The sequence below is a fragment of the Haliotis asinina genome, chromosome 10 (assembly GCF_037392515.1).
Source record: "Haliotis asinina isolate JCU_RB_2024 chromosome 10, JCU_Hal_asi_v2, whole genome shotgun sequence".
Lineage (NCBI taxonomy): Eukaryota > Metazoa > Mollusca > Gastropoda > Lepetellida > Haliotidae > Haliotis > Haliotis asinina.
Window position 1 is genome coordinate 40,113,935 of NC_090289.1, and position 7,476 is coordinate 40,121,410.

Genomic DNA, 7,476 nt, shown 5'->3' on the forward strand with positions numbered 1-7,476 from the left:
AATGTCACTTGCGCCGATGGCCAAATCGGTACACGATGCTGTTTAATGCGCTTTGATACTGGAGTTAGCACTGTCACATCTTGTAGCAGACAGTTTGTTGGCATCAAAGCCTGGAATTCATTATCGCAATCCATGTGTCGAGTTTTATTTCATTCCTTCTGCTACGATGTGCATTGTTTCTTAACATCTCAGTCAATCATCGGTGATAGTGGGGAATGCACTCATAGAAACCACGCAAATAGGCAAACAACTAGTTTCTGCAATGAACACATTTTACAGAAAACGAGTAAATATTCATACAAATAAAAAAGAGTTAATATGAAAACAAATAAAATATGATGAAAAGGGTCTCATTCTTCATTTTCAATTGTAGTGTCTAGACGTGAAACAAAGATTTGCGTTGGTTTTCTTGGATATATTTGCTCCAGGGTCTGTATAATAGACTGGCACTCAAAGAACGCTTCAGATTTAATTCGTCATCTGTCGATTCTGAAACGTCTATACAACTGGTAAATATTTTACAAATCAACACTCAAATGACCTGTTCCCATCATATTTCGTTCTCATTTATATTGACATACGAGGATATTTCGCTTCCTCAAGTTTTCCATTTCAGAGTCTTACACGTGTGATTTGGGATAGGGATAAATATGTTTTTTTAATGTTTAGTCTTATTTTTTCTAATTTCGCAGTTTCGGGAACACACGGAGGCTGGATCTCAGTTCAAAGGACTGTATTTCAAACATCATCTTTGCATGGTTAACATTAATTTCTTGTTTCCCTGTGTTCATAATAACCAAACTTCATACAACCTCGACAGATTTAAGCCTCCAGGTTTCATAGTTTCCAGATGAAGCTGTTGCCAATGTTTTGTGAATTTCAGTTCATATTTTTCTCCCTTAGAAGATTCATAGTTTCAGTGTTTCCAGTTTTCTACGCAGGGTGTATAACTTCTTATGTGCATCATAGTTCCGACGTCAATGTTGGCCCATTTATTAGATATCCGATTTATAACATGCTCATTGCACAGGTCCATATGACAGATATTGGCAAAATATGATGAAACACAGGAAACAATGGGTTTTTTTCGTTTCAATATTCGACAAAATGTTTGTTAAAATTCTAGTATTTAAAATTACAGATAACGACTCTTATAACGAACACAGTGGGCGAACTCAAGTTCTGAATGACCTTCAAACATTAAATTTTAATACGTTACAACCGTTTTTCTTTACATAGCTTTCGATTAAAATGTGTAACAAATGCTCGGAGTTAAGACAGCATTTCTTTAAAAAACAGTTTTCGAGCAAGCGTGTTCGTTATAGACGTAATGTTCATTTAAAGTAAAGTTCGCCTTTTCATTCGTTCGCTGGACTAAAATTTAGATTCTGAAATGAACATATTTTACAGATAAAAAGTTCACAAAGGACAAAAAGATATAATGAACGCACTTTGCAATTTATTGTCAGTTATATCTTGACCGGTGTTGGAAATCAAAAAAAGAATTGTTTTGTGTCCTGTGGAAAAATCAATTTGTCATCCTTCTTAAGTCTTTTATTCCCATTTATTTGGCTATTTCATCACAGATTTGATAGGAAAGACTTTGAAGTATGTCACTAAACCCATTATGTTTCTCAAGCGAATATCACGACGAACTGTTAACATCCGTTCGTAAAGAGGTTTGACGATCCATCGTAGAACTACACAAAACATAACCCACCCGATACAAATTAAGACCGTAATCAAACCATTGTGACGTTTGGGTGATGAATTTTATTATGGCCACGCTCGTGTTAAAGTTGACCGTGGGCTCTGACCCCTAGCGGAGTTGTTCAGAACCACGAGAGCGAATAATCGTCATTTTTAAACAGGGAAAGTATCTTGGATTTAAAGTGTCGCCCAGGCGAGACATGCTGGGCAAAATGTGTTGGAATTTTTGGTGCTCATTCCCGAGCCTCGGACTATCTTGTTTGATGGACATGTCCGGTGTCGATTTCAAAAGTACACTTATCAATATCTCCCGCTAATAGGCCGGATTGAAAACCCGTAAGTTCATTCCAATGAAAATTCGGATTAAATAATATATGTATCCTTTTTATAGGAAGTTATTCTCATAGAAACTTACCAATCACACGGCATTTTAGAAATATCATAAAAGCATATACGTGTATAATGTGCATATATTTGACATACTGTAAATGTACCTGGGTTTAAGAATAGGAACACTTTCGTAATATCTCACAATTTTAAAAGGTGGTACAAAATGCACTTGTCAGTGTAAATATACAATTTCATCACCACTTAAGTATCATCCTCAATTGGCCGTTGAAGACGACGTAGTGGTGACGAAAGTCGTACCTGTCTCGTAAACCATTTTTTAAGCAGGTCCAGCAAGTGAGAGTTCTGATGGTGTTCTTTCTTCATCCTTTGTTGGATGTGGTTTTGTTTGTCTGTTTCATGTCATAGTTCTTGTTATTGTGGTGATGGTTGTTTTGTTTTGGATGGTAGGGACAACGAAACCAATACATTCCTTGTTTTTTGCATTCATATTGTTTTCGTAGATAAATGGAGGTTCGAGAGAAAGGAATGTACGGTCTGATATTGCGTGATAACAAAGAAAGTCACAGGAAGAAAACGCAATGCATGGGCATCGGCATACCAATTGTAAGAAACATCGATAAACCAATACATGATCTTTGATCAATGAAGATACCTTCCTTCTTTCAAATAACACCAGATCTTTGATCTTAGAAGATACCTTCTTCTTATCAAATACCATCAACATTTTTCGTTCGCAGATCTTCCAATATCGACAAAATTGAAATACCGCAACTGTTAGTCATAGCCAACGGAGTGTCCGTTATGTCATGTCAAAGAGCGTTATTCTAAGAATGCAGCCTGCTAATTGAATGTGTCTAACGAAAGATCCGAGGGCATAAAACCCAAAGCTTTGGAATGAATGTTTCCAATGATAATAATCAAAAAGAAACTTGAAGGTAATTTCAAGAACAGTAAACACAAATATTTTAATTGAATAATCTGCCCATTGTCCATAGACGTACCGGATGTTGAAAACAAGTGTAATGAAATAACAAAATGTATCAATGGGGTAAACACGTTAAGCCTTAAATCTTTACTTTAAAGGCCTTAAACCCTTACTTTTAAAGCTTCACTGCTTTTCTGAAGCAGCTAATGGTTGTTCGAGTCTTTGAAGAACTATATTTCTCAAACCTCATTGCTGGACTGTATCACCGTATATCTCGTTAGCCCGAGATCCGCAAAATACGGCAATTTTCTTGGTATGCTAATGATCCTGTTTAGACTCGCTTGGGCTATAAGCTTCACTGCTTTCTCGAAAGATAGAAACTTTGCGTTGGCTCCGTGATAATGATTCGTGACAGCACGAATGTGATATGACAATTTTCCTAGCTATTAAAAGTAGGAAAATCGCGGAAATTTTGAGATAATGTTAGAGATTACTCGACATCATTCTGCAACCTACTCCCGGTAGTCGTCAGAGCTCGCCTAACCCGCTGGAAATGATTTTGAATAAGAGAAAAAAGTGGCATGCGCTCTGTTGGGGGAAGAGTGTATACATAGGGGTTATTTTCTTTTCCGCAAAGTCACGTTGTATTAAGTCTCGATGGAGATCAAGAATATGATATCGCATTGAGCAAAGGTATCTGGTTTTATGTTAACTTTGAAGTTTAGTCGAACAGAGGCATTAGCAGGGAGAAGATGTCTCCTTGCATTAAACATTTGGCTTTGAAAACGAAATGCATGTCATCCGAAGTATAAATATCTTTTGCTCTTTTAAAACATGTAAGATTTTTTAAAGTTTTGTAGTTTCCCTTCTGACATACGACCGGGCATTCGCTGAAATATTTGGCTTTGGGCACGTTAGTCCCAGGTATAAACATGTTTTGCGTTTTGAAGGCTTGCTAGACATCTTTTAGGGTTTGTTGTGCCATAACTTAAGAACGTGTAGGTATTCGGTTAAAGCTGGATCGAGTACACGTATATAATATAAATAAATAAAAATAGTAAATGGACGAGACGATCCAAGTAGAAAAAATATGCGTGATGTGAGGAGTTGGTCTTAAAATAACGGTGTGGTAGAAACACGAAATGAAGGATGGATAATGCATGACATGAGTGATGGTCCGGGTACTCGATCAGTTGATTGATCTGGCAAATGGATTATTTATAAAAGAGCTGAACGTGACATGGATAAACGAGTGCTACGATGGATGGATGTGATGGTAAAATGGAAGGAACTATTTATGGATGGCGTGGTTGTTAGATGAATAAATGATTTGCACGATGGATGGATGGATGGATGGATGGATGGATGGATGGATGGATGTCCGGAATGAACGGTGGATGGACGTGCGTTGGAGAACGTGGCATGATAGACGGAACTGTGGATATATAGCACATGAGGACAATCATGTTTGATGGACTTGAATGCATTTAGATGGAATGACTGATTGAGAAGCGTCAGCTGGATGGATGGCTGAGTCTTGATGGTGAGGTCTTTCAATATGGATCGATTTATGGATGGAAATGTAAGTAAGATAGCTGGCTGGCTGGAAAGATTAATGGACAGGCTGGTTTTGTTCGATGAACAGGAGGTAGAGCATAAAATGGATGGCCGTATTGGTCGATATTCGTAAAGTCTAAAAGATGGATCGATTGCTAGATGGAAAGGTAAAATGTATGGCTAAAAGGGTCGATTACTAGATGGACGTGAAAGTAAAATGGATGTCTAGATGGATCGATTGCTAGATAGAGGTGAAAGTACAGTGGATGGCTAGATGGACCGGTTACAGATGGTCGTGAAGTTAAAATGAATGGCTAGATGAATGGAGTACTAGATGGACGTGAAGGTAAAATGAATGGCTAGATGAATGGAGTACTGGATGGACGTGAAGGTAAAATGAATGGCTAGATGAATGGAGTACTAGATGGACGTGAAGGTAAAATGAATGGCTAGATGAATGGAGTACTGGATGGACGTGAAGGTAAAATGAATGGCTAGATGAATGGAGTACTAGATGGACGTGAAGGTAAAATGAATGGCTAGATGGACCGATTAGTTGGCAGTTGAGTTGTCGGATGGTATGGATGTGCCAGATATAATTAAATCCAATGACTGGACATGTCGGAGAAATAAGGGTTGTACAGAACGAAGGATGAATAGTGAGGTGATGTATGAAAGAAAGTGTGAGATGTGGACAGATGAACTGGACGATGAGTGAGTGAGTGAGGTTTTATGCTGCTTTTAGCAATATTCCAGAAACATCACGAGCGGGCCATAAATGGGTTTCACACATCGTACGTGAGACGGAGATGAGATCCGGAATCAAACTCGATTCTTTACCGGAAACTTTAACCATTAAGCTATCTTATAGATAAGAAGTTCGTTTATTTCGTGACTGCAATGCTGCAGTACTTTCGAAACAAAGAATTTGTTATCCATAAAGTATGATCAGTACGTCCCATCTTCTAAAATGCCACTCAAAGAAGTCAAGTTACTCCTGACATCATTTCAATAACTGGTAAAATGTTCAATGTACACCATTTGTTTGGACGGATGAAGTAAGTGTTACATGATTAAACAATCAACATTAAACGGGATATTTTCAAAACACACAAGTTATTTATCCTCCAATGACCAAAACCAACCAAGCGTTATAACGAAATGCATTTGACACGATTAAGCACTATATCCGAAGTATAATTTTAAGCAAATTCATTTTATCGATTAGGAACCATGTCGACCCACTTCACAGATGTAGATTGGCATCGAATGCAGCATGACGCGTAATTTAATGCAAAGCATTTTCTAAATACTAATACGAAAATAAATATTCTGTGTACTAAAACACTGTCGCCAGTGAGTCGGTGACAAAATTGAGTTGGCACGAGCCCAGAATCAGAAGTCGTTTCGATTTTGCAATTACAAATTTGAGAAGGAGCTGTTCAATATTTCGTGTACCAGTTCACCTGAAAACGATGGCAAGCTGTCACGTGATCGTCGCCTCACACCTCAGGTGTCAGCATTGAACCAGATTCCTATTTCCTAGTTGGCTATTGACAACTGTGAGCGACAGATCTCCCGTCAGTCATACGTAACAAAACAACCTATCAACCCCTTGTGTATTTTTGAGTTGATAGGCATGCTGTGCAGCACTGTTCACTCCAGTCGATTTTATCGCGTACGATCCTGAGTTGTCTGGCTTATTTCAGTATTCATCCTATGTGAATAATATATTTCAATTCGCTACCTGCAAGTGAATTTCAATTCGCTACTTGTAAGTAGCGAATTGACATGTACAGTTTCAAACTAATAAAGACATGTATCGCCAGTGCTAGAGAAATACTTACTTAATGTATCTCGATCATTCGGCGAATTAGACTCATTTAACCGTAAAAGGCAAAACTGTGGAAATATTGTAAGAGGTGATCACCTGAAAGCAATAATGTCCTAATGTGTTTACTTAAGAACTCGAAATAAGGATGGTACCTTTTCTGCACGTATCTCACTGTATACTTTACAGTGTCGTTGTAAAAGATCGATACTCACGATGTTGATCACTGGATTGTCTGGTCCAGACTCGATTATTTACAGACCGTCGTAAAGTAGCTGGGTATTGCTGAACGCGGTTGTTGACAACGAACAAACAAAATATATTAGGTTTTTGAGAATGCGAAGAACCACGCACGCGGTGTATTTACACATTTATCCATTCTATTAAGTATTTCCACGAGAGAGAGAGAAATAATGTGCGAGGTTTCAGACGAGAGATGTTGGCGTCCCTACCTGATCAAGGTCATGGCTGCGAATACGAGAATGAAGTGTTGAAGACTTGACCTTCAGCAACTCGTGATTGTATAAGAAGGGACTAACGGGATCGTGTGATCAGGCTCGCTGACTTGGTTGACAAATGTCAATGTGTCCAATTGTATCGATTGATGCTCATGCTGCCGATCACTGGATTGTCTGGTCCAGACTTGATTATTTACAGACCGCCGCCATGTAGCTGTAACGTTGTCGAGTGTGGCAACTCATTCACATTCATTCACATTCAAAAAGTGTGTGTTATAAGCCGATCTGGGCAAATGATGACTGCCTAAATAGGCATTGCAGGATTTTTATTTGCGTTGACCCTGCTCAAAGCATGCCATCTCTTTCTGACAGTGTGTTTCTGATTTGTTGTGTCCAGATTACAAGATCTACCAGGCTGTCGCCTGAAACACAGTACAATATTTATCTGAATGTTCACGAGTTGTGGTCTTAAACACAGAACAATATTTATCTGAATGTTCACGAGCTGGAACTCCATACAGATATGTGCAGCAGCCCCGAACTAACATCAAAGTGCAAAACCTTTTCATGTTCAACCAAACACAATCTAATTGCTCGGAAAGCATCGCCATGCTTTTTTCACTTTTGCGTCACAAAAGAACTTT